The sequence below is a fragment of the Delphinapterus leucas genome, chromosome 15 (genome assembly GCF_059928025.1).
Source record: "Delphinapterus leucas isolate spDelLeu-1000000601 "Yukka" chromosome 15, BTC_Dleu_Yukka2, whole genome shotgun sequence".
In the NCBI taxonomy this organism is placed as follows: Eukaryota; Metazoa; Chordata; class Mammalia; order Artiodactyla; family Monodontidae; genus Delphinapterus; species Delphinapterus leucas.
The window spans coordinates 13458014-13479847 of record NC_143143.1 but is presented as its reverse complement, the minus strand read 5'-3'; the positions used below and the strand labels follow the sequence as shown (position 1 = coordinate 13479847).

Genomic DNA, 21834 nt, shown 5'->3' with positions numbered 1-21834 from the left:
TGAAAGAAATCCTTGCTCAGCAGTAGAAACGCTACCGTGATGGCGAAAGGAAGGCCATCAGGGCTTGAACACTCCCTCCTGCCACCAGCAGGTGGTACAAAGTGCGTGATCTTTATGATCTAATTTAATCCTTACAGCCACCCTAGGTGGTTGCTAGATTAATCCCGTTAAGTAACTAGATGAATTCCACACTGCAAATTAAGAACAGTCTTAGGGAGACTAACCTGTCCCAAGGTCACAACCTAGGAACAGAAGAGCTGAAACATGGGTCACATGTGTCTAATTCCACAGACGTAAAGGGATACCTTTGTGTACTTGAGAATCACTGTCTCATCACAAGGAAGAAAACATTACTTTTAATTTTTTTATATCTATATGAGATGAGGATATTAACTAAACCGATTATGGTAATCACTTCACAGTATATGTCAGTCAATCATTATGCTGCACTCCCTAAACTTAGGCAGTGCTGTATGTCAATTATATCTCAGTAAAAATGGGGGAAAATCAGCAGGTGTCAAAGGATGGACAGGGAAAGGCTGACAGAGAGGGGATTCTGAGATATTCACACTCCAAGGATGTGCCCTTGGAGAGCCTCAGGGGTCCAGAAGCAGCCCAGCTGACTCAGATGTGAGTGGTCCACAGACGATACTTTTGGAGACATCGTCACCTCTGACCTTGCTCTAGAAAAACCCACAAGGCTGTATTTACAGACATTGTGCAGACCCCTCACTTCCTAGTTATACACAGCAATGTTGACAAATTAAAGCCATAGATTTGCAGCACATGTAGAGGCTGCCCTCTCTAGGACATGGCTGTTGTCCCTGGGAATGATGCAGCCCTGTGACCCAGGAACAAGTACAGAAAATGGGGGGTTTAGATGGATGGGAGTGAAAGAGTCCCCAGGGGTACAGAGACGTGATGTAGTTCCTGTCAGCCAAAGGCATGGATGGTGGGGGAACAGGAGTGCTATGGGCTGAATTGTGTAACCCCCCCCAAATTCATCTGTTAAAGCCCTAATACCCAGTAACTCAGAATGTGACCATATTTGGATATAGGGCCTTTAAAGAGATGATTAAGTTAAAATGAGGTCCTTAGGGTAGGTCTTAATCCAATCTGAGCACTGTCCTTAAGAAGAAGAGATCTGAACACACGCACAGCCCCCAGGGGCACGCACACAGACAAGGACCATACAAGGACACAGGGAGATGGTGGCCGACTGCAAACCAAGAACAGAGGCCTCAGGAAAAACCAACCCTGCCAACACCTCGATCTTGGACTTCCAGCCTCCAGAAAAGTGAGAAAATAAATTTTGTTGTTTAAGTCACCCAGTCTGTGGTACTTTGCTATAGCAGCCCTAGCAAACTAATACAGGGAGGAATTAGTTTGGAAAGGAGAAAAAACTAGAGCCTGGGTGGAGAAGGGGCAGAAACTCTAAGGAGGCACAAGGTGCTTGGGTGTTCAGACTGGACTCAGACTGCCTTGGGTTCAAAACTCTGTGCTACCTGAGTGACCCTGAGCAATTTAGCCAATGTGTGCCTCAGTTCCCTCATCTACCGAAGGGGGATGATAATACAGTCATCCCTCAGTATTTGCAGGTTCCGGGACCCCCAGGGATACCGAATCCACAGATGCTCAAGTCCCTTACAGTTGATCGTCTGTACCTGCAGGCTTCACATCCAGGGATACTGAGGGCTGACAGCAATCGTATGGACACCACAGGGTTGTGGTGAGGATTACAGATGTTAATAAGTTCAAGAATGCTCAGAATTATCCCTAACACAGTGTAAATGCTCAACACGGAGTAGCTGATATTAGTAATTAACTTCCCTCTTTCCCTCAATATAAGTTTAGGGCAAAGCAGCCCAGGGAGCCTGAGGAAGCCATGTCCAAGATGGAAAAACAGGCCTGTAAACCAGAACTCTGGTTCTCAAACTGGAGGCCACCAACAGCGTCAACTGGAGGGGCTGAAATGGATTGCTGGGTCCCTCGCCCACAGAGTTCATTTTCAGAAGGTCTAGGCTGGGGCACCCATGCTCTGGGTATGGGGAACCACACTTTGAGAACCACTGAGTTTGAATGTTTGGCAGGTAGCATTACACCCTCAGTAAGTTATCTATTGTTTGTCTTTTTGCCGGGTTTGCTATCATCTTTGCCATCATCCCAGAGCCGGTGAGGGGCCTGGTGCAGAAGCCAGGCTGTGGGGACCGCTGAATTCTTCACTCAGCCAGGTACATGGGACTGGGGTGACCGAAAGAATTTTCAGCTTTTAGAGACCATCTCCTGACTGAATGTTGGCTGCATTTTCCCGTCTGTTCATTAAGTTTCTTGGAACAAAAATGCTAGCAAGAAGGCTGGACGGGCCATGCTTGCTTGGTTTTTCATTTACTCCCCTCGAGTGCTGGGTGGGTGGGCAGGGGATGAGGGACACACCATGGAAGGCAATGGACTGGGCAATGGACCCACAGAATAATACGGTGGGAATCCTGCTATCCTGCTCACCCTCTAGGGTTGGCCTGGGATGGCAGGAATCTCAAGAATCTCTGTAAGTTCAGGGAGAACATTCTGGGCGCTGAGTGCCAGGTGCCACGACAGGGACCTGCAGGCATGGTTGACCTTCAGCTGCCAGGCGACCTGGGACCCTGAGGTGCTCTGCCCTGTAACTGGATGTCAGCTCCCAGCCATGCCGGTCACCATGTCTAAGTATCAAGTGCTCTCCACATTTGTTCAGCGGTTGTGACTGAGCCTTTAGAGGAGAGAGATAAACAGGCATTTACAAGTTTGGCAAAAAAGAGTGAGGTTTGCTACCACTGCCCTTCAACATCTCCAGGCCAGTGGGATATGAATATTAAAGTGCTTTGAAAAGTTTAAAGGGATAAAAGGATAATGCCTCATCATTTGGTACTAGCCTATGGTTGCTATGAATAAATAAGATTTATATATAAAGCCCTTGACATGCATTCAAAATCTTATTTCTAATACTAATTGGTCTATTAATATTATTCACATGGATCCATTTTATAATACCCCATGAACAAGAGCACATCCTTCTAGCTAGTCAATATCATTTTAAACTCCAGGCACCATCATTTTATAGCCGTAGTCACCAGCCTCCATCTTTCAAGATTCAGTGACACATTGTTCCAGACACAATTGAAGTGACGCCCTGGGGTCTTTCATGGGAACACGAAGGGAGATGTCAGCATCCGACTAGCAGGGCTGGAGGACAAGAGATACTGAGAAGGCTTCATTTCCCAATCCCTGTATGTGATTCTGGACCCAATAATGTATTGAGTTGTGCTCCGGCTTGGATTTAAAATCAATTCGGACACAAGCACTCCCTTGAGATGCTTACAATCTGGGCAAGGAGATGAGACATGTTCAAAAAATTCCAATATTGAGGAGCTAAGGGCCAAAGAAAAATGGTCGTAGAGGGAAAGTGTGATGGAGGGTCGGGAGGAGGGTCACAAAGGGAGAAATGATTTTGGCTGGGGGTGTCCAAGGAGAAGGTCGTATCTGAGTCAATCAGCAGGTTTGGACGTGTGCCCTCACTACTCCAGAATACACAAGCACAGAGCAAAACACAGGCGTGGAACTGGATCTGCTGAGGCGACAGAGTCACTAGTGTCTGGGAGACCGGGAAAATGCCATTAATCAGAAAAGAGGAAAAGAAGAGAAGCAGGAGTTGGTGGGTTCACCTGGGGACAGGTTGAGCGGCTAGCAGACCTTTGGGGGCTGAGTGCTGAACCAGGATAATGGTCCAGAGTGAGAAGACAGGGCACAGAGTGTCAGGGACACGGTGGGGAGAGACGAGGGCACAGGAGGGAGTGAGAGTTCCAGAAGAAGACTTAGAACCCCACTTTGGGAAATGTGTGCATTCAGGAGGCAGGAAGCAGAGCTAGAGGACAAGATGGGCTAGAAACAGCATCACAGGGGCAGAATCCTATCAAGCGTAGAGTTTCCAGAAGAAGAATCTGTGCATTCATTTCATAAATATTTATAGAGCGCCTACGTGGTTGAAAATGACACAATCCCTGTTCTCAAAGAGTTATTCAACATCCAATGTCAGGGAAATCAAATGAGTTAGAGAAAATGAGAGCTGAGAACAGGCCGCTGATCTAGACAAACAGTAGCTTCCTGATGGGAACAGTGAGAAAAAAGAATTCCCTTCTGGACGCAGCTGGGCCCCTCGGGGACAAGGTTAGCTTAGGGAGAAGTGGATGAGTAGGACAGCTCAGGAGAGATTTCCAGAAAGGCTGGTCCTGCTGGAACAGAGTTGCGACAGCCTGAGGGCATTGGGGTGTTGAGATTTCAAAGTTGCTTTAAAGTGAGAAAGCCCACGAGTTAACTGAATAAAAACAAGGCCTCCAGGCTCACCGTGGAAGGAAACAAATTCTCAACCTGACAGCAGTAAGAAATGTCACACCCATCACCTAAGATCCTTTATCATCCTTAACAGATGAAACCATTCCTGGACATTATAATGACAGTTAAGAAAAACATTTTACATACGATTTTTCTCACCGGCAGACTCAGAGAAGAAAATAAAAACTCACTTCTGCAAAAATAAATGTTTACCTACCAATGTTATGAAATCCAATACTAAATTGGTCTAGAGCCGTTTGGGAATGCTTGTGTTTCTTAAGGTTTTGGTAAGTAGCACTTGAGGGTCAAGAGGGGGAAAGGCAACCACTGCCCGGGATCGGAGGGGACCAGACGGGAGATATATCTGCTCCTTAACAATAAAAGGACCGCCTGTCATCCAGGCTTAAGGAGTAGACGTTGACAGCAAGAAAGTGACAAACAGTGAGAACTAAAGCAAAAAACATTATTACAGAATTATATCCAGATCCCACAACTGCAGTGATATTAGAGAATAAAACATCAGCCTAGTCTCTTGTCTCTAAACCCTGCTCAGAAAAAAGTGCGGACATAGAAGGCGTCTCCACCTGCTCCCAAAACTAGTGCATGAACCTGGGTACCACACAGACGTGGGCTTGGAAGTGGCCACACCGTCCGGGGCTGGGCCCCATCTGTACCTCTTAACTCGCGAGTTATCAAGTCTTACTGATGAGACTCACTGAACGTTGTAATTCTCCTCAAGGTATGGAGACTCAAGAGAATCAGTCTAAGTTTAGATGGTGTTTCTCAAACTTTAACCTGCGTGAAAATCACCGGTAGGTCTGGGGTGTGGCCCAAGAACTTGCATTTCCAACGAGCTCCATGAGGCTGCCACTGCTGCTCTGGTGAACGCACTTGGAGTAGCTCTGACTTAGAGCTGACCCCCTATCCAACCCCACCTGTGATGAATTAACCCCTGTGCACAGAATAGGTCTCATCCGAACTGAGCAGGCGTTCCAGAATCCCAGTGTTGGCCACCGCCTGTCTCTGCTTTTCCCACTGCCTGGGCCTTCTTGTTCCGCCTTGTCTGTAAGATGGAACCCCCTGGAGATGACCTCAAGCCCTTGAGGTTGCCCCAATACAGCAACCTCACCATTAGTCCCTTGACAAGGGCCCCTGATGGTCCTGGCTTCTGCCCTCACTCCCACAATCTATTACAATGACAAGTGGTACGATTCTACCAACACTGCTTCTGCTGCCATCCGTGCCACCATCACCATCACAGCCACTTAGAGCCGACGCTTCTCCCTGCCCGCAGCTGCTGAGGTGTGGGCATGCTGCTCGCTGGGAATGCATGGGTTGTGACAGCTGGGATGAGAAAACAGCACATATGGCATGTTCCAATTAAAAACAAAAAAAAAAAACCCCGCCTGCCTCAAAGCCAGTGTTCCTCAGAATGTGAGATTCCGCTCTACCTAGGAAATCACCTGGCAGGTGACGCAGGTTCCCGGGCTGCCCTAGGCAGTTCTAATTTAGTGGGCTTCGGTGGGGTTGACCAGCACTCCAGATGATTCTCCCACAAACCCAGAACTTCTCAAAAGCACTGCCTGATTTTTCTTTCATTGTTTTTACCGTGGTTAGATACACATAAAGTTAACCTTTTTGACCATCTTCAAGTGTACAATGGCGTTAAAGTGCATTCACAACGTGGTACAACCTTCACTGCTATCTAGTTTCAGAACTTCTCATCACCCCCAAAGGAAACTTCACACCCATGAAACAGTCACTCTCCATGTCCTGCCCTCCCCGCAGCCCCTGGCGACCACTAAGCTGCTCTCCATCTTGGCCTCTTCTGGATAATTCATACAAATAGAATCATACAAGATGTGGCCTTTTGTATCTGTAAGCCCTGGTCGATTTTGAAGGGGCGGGGGCTGAAGTATTTTTTTTGAGGGTGAATTTAAATCCCTAGGCCTTACTGAAGGTCTCATTCTTGTTCTGCTGCCCATTAGCTTTTCTGATCCCCATTCTGATAATTTGGTTCACTGGAAGCTTATTTGCAAAGCCCCTCCAGACTCATTAAAGGGGGTTCTAGCCTCTCAGAGGGGAGGATCCAACCCATGGGTCTGTGTTCACACCCCCAGTGTCCCCCTGACACCAGCCTTTCTCCCCATCCCTGATGGAAACTTCCAGCTCACCATACTTGGGGACTTTAAGTCAGCAGAGGGAAAAACATGGTCCTTAACACAGATTCAGCATAGCCGTTAGGCATGATGCCCTACATTTCTGCAGTGCCTTTTTTTTGAGATTTCTTTTTTTTTTTTAATATGTGAATCAGCCATGATGCCGCTGAAAGAAAACAAAAAATAGATTTAGAACACCTGGATTTTCAGGCATGCCTGAGAATACCTTTATGCCTGAAATAACTAACCAAAACTAAAGGCATAAAAGTGGCCAAAGATCAATAATGCATTTTTTTAATTAATGTTTTTTTAATTTAAAAAGGGAAGGGGGAGAAACCTCATGCAATATGTGGGTTTCTATCTGTCAGATGGAGTTAGTTAAGTCCCAGAAACGAATCTGGACTTTGAAGGACCTGAAGTTTATATAATCTGAAGGATCCCCTTTAAGAAAACAAAAAAAAAAATCCCTTTTGTAAATTTTACAAAAACCCACAGGCCTGTGAACCACTGTTAGGCTCCCTACCCACTGCCGCCTCCACACAAGTGAGGGGCCCCAACCATGAGCTTCCTTAGCTTCTAGGTGAGTACACCCTGTGAGGCGGGCTTCTTGAATGCAAAATTGCTTTTTGGCTGACAATCACTACTTTTCGAACATTTCAAATACTATGTTTGTCTGTATCTATAATAAAATACTGATATCCCCTAATTGCTAGCCAAAGCTGACTAAAAATGTCAGCTCATCATGAAATGCTCCAAAATACTACTCAGATGAGTTCCCCTCTCGTATTTAACTCGAGAATGATCTCTCTTGCAAACCCGTAACATTCCTCGAGTTTTGCTTTCACATTTACTGAATTCTAATTAAGGGTATTCTGTTGCAACTGCTTTACCTCTGGCAACTCTTTCTACCCTCATCAGCACTCTGTGAGGTAAGGGGTATTATGATCCCCATTTTATGGAGAAAGAAACTGAGGCCCAGAGAGGGTAAGCACTCGGCTGAAAGTCACACAGTTCATAAGCGGCACGCCTGCCCTCCTTGTCATTCTGCCTGATTCCTGCGGATGCGAGGCCGTGAAAACTGAAGTCGTTCATCTGCTCGTGCAGAACCCAGCCTCGAACGTGGGAAGTCGAGGCCTGACTCAGGCTTGGCCAGGAACTGGCTCTCTCTGTAACTCTGAAGCCCCCATGCTTCTGCTCTGGGCACACTTTTCCAGCCAGCCATCCACTGACAGTGGTTGGCCCCCTCCAGAGAAGAAGCCCCCCCCTGGCTAATTGAGAGGCTCCAAGGGAGGGGGTAACAAGGAGAACCGGCTGAACTTCAAACTCCTCCAAACAACCCCACTAAACTCTGAAGGGACAGCAGTGACGTAAGAGCCACGCCCCTCCCCTCCGCTGCCACGCCCACCGCTCCATTGCATGGACCTGGCGAGTGTGTAAAAACCCAAGACGAAATAACCCAGAAGGCGTCTATACTGTATGTTTCATTCTCTGGGCATCGCTCAGCTTTGGGGACTTAAATAATGCATTTTCTGACTACAGGAGTGAAAAAGAGGTGAGGCGAGAGCCAGAAATTTTGGTAAGAATGGGAGAGATTAAAAAGGGATGTTTTTGCTGTGTATGAAAGCATTTTAAAGGCGATTCCATAGTGAGATCAAAGCAAGGAGAAAAGAAAGCGAAAGACAAAAAGAAGCAAGAAAAAAGATGTGAGGTGCAAAATACCGAGGTGTTAAACTAAATATATCACACTGAGTTGTGCATTCAGGAGAGGGGCTTTGAAAAGGAAAGCCATCTCTGCTTTCAACTCCTTTGTTAAGAAATTCCTCTCCACTGCTTCTTCCATTTAAATTTCATCTTTAAAAAAACATAAATACAAGGAGCCCAAACCAACAGGAAAACACCGCAATGCCTCTAGGGGTGCCTCCAGATTGCTCCCCCAAATTAAGAGCGTTCCCCTATCTCACCCCATCAAAAGGCAGTTGAAAGTCCGGTACTTGGAGCTGATTCTAATAATAACATGTGAATTTAAGCGATAAAATTTGTCTGCAGCCTGGAGTGTGTTTTTCTTTCATTATGTTTCTTATTTACTGCAATATTGATTCTGAACGCTCTGAAGCTGGCAATCCTCTTCCTTTAAATAACCAAAGTCACCGTCATTAAGGGGGCTCAGGGGGGAGCAAAACGGCACACAGGAAACAGGAAACCCTGGAGAGAACAGGGTCACAGCGTGGCGCTTGGTCACTTCTTGGAGTTTTCTTTAAGTGCAGCTGGCAGCCAGGAATGGAATAAGTAGAGTACAGCATCTGGTCAGTTTCCCCTTCTCCAGTATTTTGGGGACCTCTGTATTCAGAGCCCTGAATTCTCCAAGGTCAAAGGCAGTATGGGTCCTGTGCAAAGAAAAAAATGCTTATGCGCGCTCACCAAAAAACGGTGCAGGTGAAGGTGTCAGGTAGCACGAAAATGTTCTATAAATAGCAGCTTTTATTAGGGTCCAAGAGGTTTGCAGAACCTAACATGTCTCTTCTAGCCCAGGGGAGACGATCAAGATATATAACAGCTAAAGACAGGCAATGACCGGTCAGAACAGATGCGAGCTGGAAGGCCACGCCAGGACGTGCTGGCTGAACAGCAGCTCTGCAGATCCCAAACCATCACCGCACCTGACGGTCACACACGGGGCACTCATTTGGACTTTAGACTCCAAAAGGTCCTACTGATTAGGTACTCCCAGGGTGCACAGAGCAGGGATGTTCTGAGGTGGAAAAAGAATGAAAACGGAAAGGTCTCTGGGAGGGAGGGTACCTTGGGGCCACGTGCATTTGTGTATCATTGTGCTCCTACACTGAGCCTGGGGGCACCTGAGAGGCAGTGACACACCTGGTCAGGAGCATTCATCGTGAGCTGCTGCACGATGTCAGGGTAAACAGTTAATAGGGATAATACTGGTCCCTACCTGAGAGGGCTGTTTGGGGTATTAAATAAGTGGATGCATGCAAAGCGCTTAGCTCAGTGCCAGGAACATAGAAGCACTCGATAGATGTTAAAATTATTACTCATTTTTTATGGCGTGTGTCGCTGTATACTGAAGGGAGAGTGGACACGTCTTGGGAAACAATGAGATGAATCTGGTAAGGGGACAGGAGGGCTGCGGGGGAGGGAGTCTTAAACCGGAAGGAAGCGGAAAAGCACAGAGGGAGGTGACAGTTCCCAGGGAGGAGGCCCCAGAGTCCTGGTTCCGGGACGAGGATGGCTGAGTTGGAGCCCTGGCTCCTGCAAATTCTGGCTGCGCTGCCGTGGATTAAAGCACTTCCCCTCTCTGAACTTGAACTTCTTTTTTAAAATGGATAGCAACGACCATCTCCCAGTGTCAAAGGGCGTGGTCAAGACTCCAGGAGATGCGTGCTCAGTTAGCACCATGGAGTCGTGCCCGGGAGGGGAAAGGGAGTGTCAGGGCCCCTCTGCATTTGTGCTGCCCAATCTGGGGTTTCTTGACATCCTACAGGGGTCATTCACTCACAGGCCCCCTTGAGACCAGACATCTGATATGTAAGACAAGAAAGCTAGCGTCCAGGCAGGACCTGGCCCTGAGGATTCAGAAGGCAGCCATCCTGCCCTAAGGGTAAGAGGAAAGGAAAAGATTTGTTCCAAATTGCGTGCAGGTGCCGGGCACAGTCCTTCCCAGATCCTACAGCACAGCCTGAGGCCACAGAGCCTCTGCCCCGCAAGCAGCCCAGAGCTCACAGCTAAAGTGACCTAAAGGTACTCTTGGCAATGCCAACTCAAGGATCCACCTCACTTTTCGAAGAAAATAACATTAAAGCTCCAACACCACTTTTTGGGGAACAAAAGTGAAAATGGCCACGGCTGGCCTTCCTGACAATATTTCCACCAACCCCTGGGCTTTCTTTTCTTTTATTTTTTTAAATTTTTATTTATTTTTACCTTTCTTTTTTTTTACATCTTTATTGGAGTATAATTGCTTTACAATGGTGTGTTAGTTTCTGCTTTATAACAAAGTGCATCAGCTATGCATATACATATATCCCCACATCTCCTCCCTCTTGCGTCTCCCTCCCACCCTCCCTATCCCATCCCTCTAGGTGGTCACAAAGCACCGAGCTGATCTCCCTGTGCTATGCGGCTGCTTCCCACTAGCTATCTGCCTTACGTTTGGTAGTGTATATACGTCCATGCCTCTCTCTCGCTTTGTCACGGCTCACCCTTCCCCCTCCCCGTATCCTCAAGTCCATTCTCTAGTAGGTCTGTGTCTTTATTCCTGTCTTACCCCTAGGTTCTTCATGACATTTTTTTTTCTTAAATTCCATATATATGTGTTAGCATATGGTATTTGTCTTTCTCTTTCTGACTTACTTCACTCTGTATGACAGACTCTAGGTCTTGATCCACCTTTCCCTCTGTCTCATCTGTCAGCTTCTCTGATCTCCAGCCTGGGCCAGGCTGTTCAAGGAGCCTTTTTTTTATCCCTCCTGCTCTGCGGCTGCTCAGCATTGTCACAGGACGTGGTCAAGCTGTCCCTCCTCAATCCTGTGGCCCAGCAAGATCCTCCATCTCTGACTGGGACTCTCTCTCTGAAACTCCAATCCACCCGTCAATTCTTCCACGTCAAATCCCATTGCACACCTCCCTCTCTATGCCCCAGGCATCTGTGCCTTGAGATCCGGGTTTGTCTACTTCCCCCCACTGCTGTTTCCTCCCATCCACATGTCCAAGTTCTAACTGTCTCTCATGGTCCAATTCAGGTGCCACATCCTTCTCAAAGGCCTCATTTATTCCCCCAACTTGTGGGAACTCCAAGTGTGAATCTCATGGATGTTGTTACAACATTTGGGGTCCATCGTCTGCCTGTCCACCCTGCCCCCTCCATTTCTGAAGACTTCCTCCATGGTTACTGGTGTGTGGTAGTTCTATGCATGACCCTGCCCTCCTGGCCACAGTTGACAGGTCCAACGAAGGGTATGTGACCCAAACTAGAGCACCAGTTCCCTTCCCTGGGATTCCCCTGGAGAGGTGGCCCTGTCTCCCTAAAGTGGCTGAAGCTGTAATTACAATGTCAACTTTGGGCTATCTTTGCAGCCATATTTCCCTCCAGATGGCCTGGAAAACTGGAGGTGGCCAGCCTTCCCAAGCCGACAGGGGAACAGAGGGGCTCAGAGACCGTGGAGACCCGGGACAGAGAAACCTGGCAATGTCTGAGTGCCTGGGTCTCACTTTCCCTTGGGTCAGCCTCATGCCCATCCCTGGGGTGTATCAGCCCCTCCAGGACCTTATATTGTTGGGTGCTACCTAATGGGAGCTCAAAATCTGATCCCAGGGCAACACTTTCAACACAGTTTTTGGATTACTCCTGATTCTGCAGGAATGCAACCCATTCCCCTTAGTATCATAGTCAAGGTCACCAAGACTAACACAGAAACTTTTCCTCCACTGGAGGCTGGGCTGGAAGATAAAAAAATCAATCAGATTTTTAAAGACACAGTGTCACATAAATGGACTAAATGACCAAAGAAGTTTGCTTGAACATGTGTCTACCATAACTCAAGTAATGGGGCTCTTGGGCATTTATCCCAAGGAAATGAAAATTTATTTTCACACCAACATCTGTACACCAATGTTCATAGCACCGTTATGTGTAAAAACCCCAAACTGAAACAACCCAAATGTCCTTAAACAGGTGGAGGGTTAAACAAACTTGGTAAACCCACACCATGGAACACTGTGCAGAAGGAAGAAGCCAATCACAAAGGTTATGGTTCAATTTACAGAATATTCTTGAAATAACAAAATTATAGGGATGATGAAACAGACTAGTGGGTGTTAGGGGTGAGGTATGGGGAGTTGGGTGGTAATAAAGGGGTAGCATGGGGGAGCTTTGCGGTGATGGGGCAGTTCTGTATCTGAACTGTGGGGAATCTCACCTGTGATCAAATTGTATAGAAACACACACACACACACGTTAAACTGGTGAAATCAGAATAAGTTCTGATCATACAATTTGTGGATTGCACCAGAGTCAATTTATAGGTTGTGATTAATGCACTAGGGTTTAGCAAGATGTTACCAGTGGGGGGAACTAAGTGAAGGGCACATAAGACCCCTTGTACACTTGTGCAATTTCTTGTGAATCTAGAATTATTTCAAAATAACAAGGTTTTTTGTTGGCATCACTTTTTTTAAGCCAGTTAGCATACAAAGCTTTAGCCGGGGTTCTCACACTATCTCTTGTGTAAAAATATACACACTCCTTCTTCTCCTCTCCTCCCCATGGCCTAAAATACACAGGGAGGAATGTAAATGCACAACCTAATTGTGGTTACAGACCCACAGAGCAAATGCCGTCACATTGCAGTGATCTGGTTGGGGACAAAAACAAGTATTATTTCCAATCAGGAAGGCTCTTTACAAGCGGGGGAGAGGCAGGCAGATGCTGTTCCAGTAAGGAAGCCTGGCCCAGCGTGGAGCTGTGTGATAACAAGGTGTCTCTTGGCTACTTTACTCAGAGCCTCGACAACACAGGAAAAGTGTTATCTTCCTGAAACACAAGACCTCTCCTATCTCTGCAATTATAAACCAAGAAGAAAAGCAAACAGTGTCAGTATGCCTTCTCCAAAATCCCTTTTGAAAGCCCAGAGGGTTGAACCTTCCACTGAAAGAAGTTCTAACTTGAGCCATCCTTCTTTCAACCATTGAACACACCAACCAAGAGAAGAGCTTGACGAGGTGTTCTTGCTCCACGGGGAAATATTAGTGACAAGGTCTACAGCCACCAAGAGCACCGACAGACGCAAATCATGATGATTGGAGATAGGTGGTTTGGGGGACCTAAATCAAAACAACTAGAGTATTGAAGCCAAGATACGTACAACAATGCCAAATACAAAAACTCCCAAGATGATGCCAGTGGAAGTAGAAAGAAACACTTTGCACACATGCAGTTTAAAGGAACGTATTCAGCGATCCCTATAACTTGGTGTGCAAGGCACTGGGAACGTAGCACAGAAGGAACTATGGTTCTTGCTCTCAAGGGTCTTATAGTTTAAAGATGGGCAAGTGCACAGAGGCAATTCAGCGAGCCAAGTGTTGTGCCAAAGTACACACTGATGCCTGGGAGCAGAGGCCCCCAACGCAGCCACACCTGGGAAATCCAGGAGGGCTTCCCAGCAGGAGTGACACAGAAGTAGAATGTTGAGGAATAAGCTGGAGCTGGCAAATCAAATAACACCACAAGTGCACTCAACAGTTATGCCCTTTATTACACTGCCAGGACCTGTGCTACATGCTTTACAAGTATTACCTCGAAAGCTTGTAATTTGAACCCTGCATAAAAGCCACTATCATCCCCAGTTTACTCAAGCTCAGAAAAGGTAGGTGACTTGGCCAAGACCTCCACATACTATTGCTTAAGGAAAAGAGGAAGAAAGTTTTTCAAAAGTAGTTAAAAACTATTGACAAGACATGTATTATATATATAATCTTATGTATTAAAGATTGTAACAGTGGAAACGAAGAAGCTTCTAATATTATTTCAACTTGATGGCTAAAGTTACCCCTCAGTTTAGAAGGCACAGTAAAATTCCACGGGCATCTGGACTTGACATATCCAAAAGGTGAACTCAATCCCTCTCCCAAACCTATCTTACCGTACTCCTTATCTTAGTGGATGGCACCAACCTGTCCTGTCACCGGAGCCAGGACCCTGGGAGTCCTCTTTGACCCCTCCCTCCTCTTTACCCTCCTTCATAACCAATCAGTCCTCATGTGATTCAGCCTCAACGTTTCCAAATGTAAAATATTTTAGCATACGAAAACAGGATATTTCAAATAAGTGGTGAGGATGAATTATTAAATACATTGAGATAACCATACTTTGAGACAAGGGTCTCTAGGTTAAAATTTTCTCACACCTGATACAAAAGTATGTAATCTGTTGGAATTTATTTTGAAGAGAAATATTTACCTATAAGAAAATACGCATGAATATTTGTACCTTCTAGGGATCATGAATAACTTTCTTAGGATGTTACTAAAGGAAAAGACTGATGGATTTGACTATATAAAAATGTAAAAATTATGCTTGTCTAAAAATACTGTAAACAAATTAAAGTGAAAGCTCAAATTGAGAGAAATATCTATGAAATGAATGTAAAAAGTTTAAAAATATATACAAAGTCCTTATAAATTAATAAGATAAATATTCCAATAGAAAAAAAAAGAGTGTCATTATTAATGGGCAAATCCCTAAAAAAGAAATATGGTCAAATGTATGAAAAACTGTTCAATATCACTAATATTCAAAAAATGCAGATCTAAAAATGATATGCCATTTTTCACTCATCAGAACAGCAAAGATGACAAAGATTAATAAGACTTGGTGTTGGTGAGGATACAGAGAAACAGATAGTTTTGTATACTTTTCATGGGACAGTACACGTATCTGGAGAACAAGTTATCAATTCCTATTAAAAGTTCTTAAAAATGAGTATGGAACTTCTGGGATAAGATAATAAATTTGACCCGTGAATTGGACAAAAGTCACTGAAAACTACAATAAAGGGATTAAAAAAAATAAAATAAACCCATAACCTTCCAAGGGCAGAGAAGACACAAGACAAGACATCAACCATGAAGCTGGGGAGGCTGGAAAGCGGATTCACAGATCGACAGATGTGTCCGACCCCTCTGCTGTCAAACCCTGGAAGTCCAAGCACTCAGAGAGTGTGTGTGTGTGTGTGTGTGTGTGTGTGTGTGTGTGTGTGTGTACATATATATAACAATGTGAAATATGCCATTTTACTTTACAGTTCAGTGATAATAAGTACGATCACATTGCTGTGCAAGCACGTTACCACCATCCATCTCCAGAACGTTTTCATCTTCCCAAACTGAAACTCTGTATCCATTAAACACTAACTCCCCATTTTCCCTCCCCCAGCCCCCGGCTGCCTAATCACCTCTTAAGAAGTAATCATGAACTGACAACAGGCTCGCGGGAGGGGAGAGAAAGCCTCCAAGGTGGGAGATAGAAACTAAATAACAAAGAAAAAAAGCACCTTCTGGAAACAGAACACATAGGGAAAAAACTGAAAAACAAAACATTATTAATATCCTCCAAGGGATCAGAAAACATATTGCTTCCATTAAATAAAAACAATACGCTATAAAAAGGAACTCTCAGAGAATAAAAATGAGGACCTGGAAGCAGAATCATGATAGCAGATATAAAAAACTGAATAGAATGGAAGGGAGATAAAACTGAAGAAAGCAAATATATCAGAGCAAAAAGATAAGGAAAGGTAAGGAAGCAGAGAAAAGATAAGAAAATTGGGGGTTCAGTTTAGGAGGTTTAATAATGGAATACAGTGGGAGATGCTGAAAGAGATAACTGAGAAAAAATGGGGAGGCATTATCAATTAAATATTCCAAGAAATTTTCTGAAAACTGACATTAGATTCCAGATTGAAGCCACTGGATGACCTACACCAAGGCTCATCATTGTGAATTTCCAAACTCTGCAAACAAAATGAAGATTCAAGCTTCCAGAAAGGAAAGAAACACGGAAAAAATCAGGAATCAGGACTCTTGTTTCTTCTAAAACACACTGAAAGGCAGAAGATAATGGAGCAAACCCATCAATATTCTGAAAGAAGGTGATGTCTAACTCAATCAGGCCATCATTCACACAGAAGATTTAGGAAAAAGGTTTCTTCAGACATGGATAATCTCAAAAGATTTTATCTTCCTTGTAATATTTCTCAAGAAACTTCTAGATGTTGAGTTTCACCAAAATCAGTATGTAAACCAAGAAAGAGAGAGGCATGGGGTCCAACATGGGGGGGGGGGCAAAGGAGATCTCCAGGAGGATGGGGAAGGGAGATAGATCCACCATGGCCAACCATCCACATAGGAGCAGTGTGGCTTGAGGCAGACGCGTTGAGGGTTATCATTACTATCTCTCCTGCAACCTGACCACACTTAAAGCTGAGGGTAGATCATCCGAATAAGTCTGGTCCCCTATAATTAGATGTTCTGACCAGAGACTGCCTGCGGCTTGGACCAGCTGAGGTCATTCATTTCATCCTTATGCTCTGACCTCCTCCTGAACATAGGCAGTACGCCTTGATGAGGTCAGAACCAGAAAATAGAGGACACGTCATTCCATCTGTCGAGATTTTTGCCTTATACCCAGTACCTGGTTCACACGATAGCCCTGCCAGGTGCCCCCACTGCGGTAAGCCCTGTATTTCCCTGGGGTCATTGATGACCTAGCTGTCTCCCCCAGAAGAGGCTTTTGTAACTCTTAGGAAAGCACAAAGGTCAATTTCTTGTTCTTGACATGGTAGGATAATGAGTATTTATTAGTAAGTGCTTGTTTTTTTTTAAAATAAAGGAGTCAGACAAATGAATCTATTTATGAAACAGAAACTGACTCACGGACATAGAGAACAGACTTGTGGTTGCCAACGGGGAGGGGCTAGGGGAAGGATGGAGTGGGAGGTTGGGGTTAGCAGATGGAAGCTGTTGTATAGAGAATGGATAAACAACAAGGTCCTACTGTACAGCACAGAGAACTACATTCAGTATCCTATGATAAACCATAATGGAAAAGAATATTTTAAAAATGTATATATATGTACAACTGAATCACTTTGCTGTACAGAAGAAATTAACACAATCTTGCAAATCGACTATACTTCTATTTTAAAAAAGAAAAAAAATTTAAATCAAATAAAGGAGTCAGGAAAACTAAGCAAGAAAAAAAAAAGGTATCCAGATTGGAAAGCAAGAAATAAAATCATCACTATTTGAAGAGGATATGAAAGGAGAACGGTAAGTTAGTCACTGGACTGACTGAGTTTATGGTCTCAGAGGGACGCTGGGTAGCCACCTAGGAGACAGAAGACACACAGGTGTGGAGCTTGGGGGATGGCTTTGGAGGTCACCAGAATGTGCACAGTGGAGGAGGTTGCCCAGTGTATCCTGATGGTGAGAACCATGAGTGACCCCAACTGAAGCACAAAGCCGAGGAAAAGGACGACTGAAGGACAATCAGAAGACAGTGGTGCCCTGGCCTCCAGAGGAGAAAGATGCCAAGAAGGAAGCTGCCAGCAATGTCAGATGTGGCCGGATTGGAGAAGGAAAGTGCCCACTGCATGTGGTGAGCAGTGATTTTGCCTGACTGATTTCAGTGTAATAATGCACAAAGGAACAAAGAATTGCCTCTTACTTGGGATTAATTTAGGCCAATGTCAATATTCAAGCTGAATGAAACAAATGACTTGAAAAAACAAAAACTAAAAGGGAAAATCCCTGACTTGCCTGTGTACCCAGATCCAGAGTTACCTGGCTTTATTCACACTTTCCCCAAGCCAGTCTTTTTTTTTTTTTTGTAAGTTCTTTAAAAACCTTTTTTCTTTTTTTTTAATTTATTTTTTTATACAGCAGGTTCTTACTAATTATCTATTTTATACATATTAGTGTATACATGTCAATCCCAATCTCCTAATTCATCCCACCACCACCCCCCGACCACGCTTTCCCCCCTTGGTGTCCATACGTTTGTTCTCTATATCTGTGTCTCTATTTCTGCCCTGCAAACTGGTTCACTTGTACCATTTTTCTAGGTTCCATATACATATGTTAACATACGATATTTGTTTTCCTCTTTCTGACTTACTTCACTCTGTATGACAGTCTCTAGATCCATCCACATCTCTACAAATGACCCAATTTCACTCCTTTTTATGGCTGAGTAATATTCCATTGTATATATGTACCACATCTTCTTTATCCATTCGTCTGTTGATGGGCATTTAGGTTGCTTCCATGACCTGGCTATTGTAAACAGTGCTGCAGTGAACATTGGGGTGCACATGTCTTTTTGAACTATGGTTTTCTCTGGGTATATGCCCAGTAGTGGGATTGCTGGGTCATATGGTAATTCTATTTTTAGTTTTTTAAGGAACCTCCATACTCTTGTCCATAGTGGCTGCATCAATTTACATTCCCACCAACAGTGCAAGAAGGTTCCCTTTTCTCCACACCCTCCCCAGCATTTGTTATTTGTAGATTTTCTGACGATGCCCATTCTAACTGATGTGAGGTGATGCCTCATTGTAGTTTTGATTTGCATTTCTCTAATACTTAGTGATGTTGAGCAGCTTTTCATGTGCTTCTTGGCCATCTGTGTGTCTTCTTTGGAGAAATGACTATTTAGGTCTTCTGCCCATTTTTGGATTGGGTTGTTTGTTTTTTTAATATTAAGCTGCATGAGCTGTTTATATATTTTGGAGATTAATCCTTTGTCCGTTGATTCGTTTTCAAATATTTTCTCCCATTGTGAGGGTTGTATTTTCATCTGGTTTATAGTTTCCTTTGCTGTGCAAAAGGCTTTAAGTTTCATAAGGTCCCATTTGTTTATTTTTGTTTTTATTTCCATTACTCTAGGAGGTGGGTCAAAAAAGATCTTGCTGTCATTTATGTCAAAGAGTGTTCTTCCTATGCTTGCCGCTAACAGCTTTATAGTGTCCGGTCTTACATTTAGGTTGTTAATCCAGTTTGTGTTTATTTTTGTGTATGGTGTTAGGGAGTGTTCTAATTTTATTCTTTCACATGTACCTGTCCAGTTTTCCCAGCATCACTTACTGAAGAGACTGTCTTTTCTCCATTGTATATCCTTGCCTCCTTTGTCACAGATTAGTTGACCATAGGTGTGTGGGTTTATCTCTGGGCTTTCTATCCTGTTCAATTGATATATATTTCTGTTTTTGTGCCAGTACCATATTGTCTTGATTACTGTAGCTTTGTAGTATAGTCTGAAATCAGGGAGTCTGATTTCTCCAGCTTCGTTTTTTTCCCTCAAAACTGCTTTGGCTATTTGGGGTCTTTTGTGTCTTGATACAAATTTTAAGATTTTTTTTGTCTAGTTCTGTAAAAAATGCCATTGGTAATTTGATAGGGATTGCACTGAATCTGTAGATTGCTTTGGGTAGTACAGTCATTTCACAATACTGATTCTTCCAATGCAAGAACATGGTATATCTCTCCATCTGTTTGTGTCTTCTTTGACTTCTTTCATCAGTGTCTTATAGTTTTCTGCATGCAGGTCTTTTACCTCCTTATGTAGGTTTATTCCTAGGTATTTTATTCTTATTGTTGCAATGGTGAATGGGACTGTTTCCTTAATTTCTCTTTCTGATCTTTTGTTGTTAGTGTATAGGAATGCAAGAGATTTCTGTGCATTAATTTTGTACCCTGCAACTCTATTGATTAGCTCTAGTAGATTTCTGATGGCATCTTTAGGATTTTCTATGTATAGCATCATGTCATACAAACAGTTACAGTTTTATTTCTTCTTTTCCAATTTGGATTCTTTTTATTTCTTTTTCTTCTCTGATTGCCATGGCTAAAACTTCCAAAACTATGTTGAATAATAGTGGCGAGAGTGTACATTCTTGTCTTATTCCTGATCTTAGAGGAAATGCTTTCAGTTTTTCACCATTGACTATGATGTTTCCTGTGGGTCTGTTGTATATGGCCTTTATTATGTTGAGGTAGGTTCCCTCTGTGCCCCCTTTCTAGAGAGTTTTTATTATAAATGGACGTTGAGTTTCGTCAAAAGCTTTTTCTGCATCTATTGAGATGATCATATGTTTTTTCTCCTTCAATTTGTTAATATGGTGTATCACATTGATTGATTTGCATACATTGAAGAATCCTTGCATCCCTGGGATAAATCCCACTTGAGCATGGTGTATGATCCTTTTAATGTATCCTTGGATTCTGTTTGCTAGTAGTTTGTTGAGGATTTCTGCATCTACATTCATCAGTGATATTGGTCTGTAATTTTCTCTCCTTGTAGTATCTTTGTCTGGTTTTGGTATCAGGGTGATGGTGGCCTCGTAGAATGAGTTTGGGAGTGTTCCTTCCTCTGCAGTTTTTTGGAAGAGTTTGAGAAGAATGGGTGTTAGCTCTTCTCTAAATGTTTGATAGAATTCACCTGTGAAGCCATCTGGTCCTGGACTTTTGTTTGTTGGAAGATTTTTAATCAGTTTCTATTTCATTACTTGTGATTGGTCAGTTCATATTTTCTATTTCTTCCTGGTTCAGTCTTGGAAGGTTCTACCTTTCTAAGAATTTGTGCATTTCTTCCAGGTTGTCCATTTTTTGGGATACAGTTGCTTGTAGTAGTCTCTTATGATGCTTTGTATTTCTGTGGTGTCCATTGTAACTTCTCCTTTTTCCTTTCTAATTTTAGTAATTTGTGTCCTCTCCCTCTTTTTGATGAGTCTGGCTAATGGTTTAGCAATTTTGTTTATCTTCTCAAAGAACCAGCTTTTAGTTTTATTGATCTTTGCTATTGTTTTCTTTGTTTCTATTTCATTTATTTCTGCTCTGATCTTTATGATTTCTTTCCTTCTACTAACTTTGGGTTTTGTTTGTTCTTCTTTCTCTAGTTCCTTTAGGTGTAAGGTTAGATTATTTGAGATTTTTCTTGTTTCTTGAGGTAGGCTTGTATTGCTATAAACTTCCCTATTAGAACTGCTTTTGCTGCATCCCATAGGGTTTGGATCATCGTGTTTTCATTTTCATTTGTCTCCAGGTATTTTTTGATTTCCTCAGTTATCTCTTGGTTATTTAGGAATGTATTGTTTAGCCTCCACATGTTTTTGTTTTTTATGGTTTTCTTTCCTGTAATTGATTTCTAATCTCACAGTGTTGTGGTCGGAAAAGATGCTTGATATGATTTCTATTTTCTTAAATTTACCGAGGCTTGATTTGTGACCCAAGATGTGATCTATCCTGGAGCATGTTCCATGTGCACTTGAGAAGAAAGTGTAATCTGCTGTTTTTGGATGGAATGTCCTATAAATATCAATTAAATCTATCTGGTCTATTGTGTCATTTAAAGCTTGTGTTTCCTTATTAATTTTCTGTCTGGATGATCTGTCCATTGGTGTAAGTGAGGTGTTAAAAGTCCCCCACTATTATTGTGTTACTTTCAATTTCCTCTTTTATAACTGTTAGCATTTGCCTTATGTATTTAGGTGCCCCTATGTTGGGTGCATATATATTTATAATTGTTATATCTTCCTGGATTGATCCCTTGATCATTATGTAGTGTCCTTCCTTGTCTCTTGTAAATTCTTTATTTTAAAGTCAATTTTATCTGACATGAGTATCGTTACTCCAGATTTCTTTTGATTTCCACTCACATGGAATACCTTTTTCCATCCCCTCACTTTCAGTCTGTATGTGTCCCTAGGTCTGAAGTGGGTCTCTTGTAGACAGCATATAT

At 43.4% G+C, this 21834-nt stretch overlaps 1 protein-coding gene across 1 annotated transcript in view; it reads right to left on the bottom strand.

Annotated features, from left to right (window-relative positions):
* GALNT17 (polypeptide N-acetylgalactosaminyltransferase 17) overlaps positions 1-21834 on the bottom strand; it is a 197057-nt gene that overhangs the window by 168629 nt on the left and 6594 nt on the right. The window lies entirely within an intron of this gene.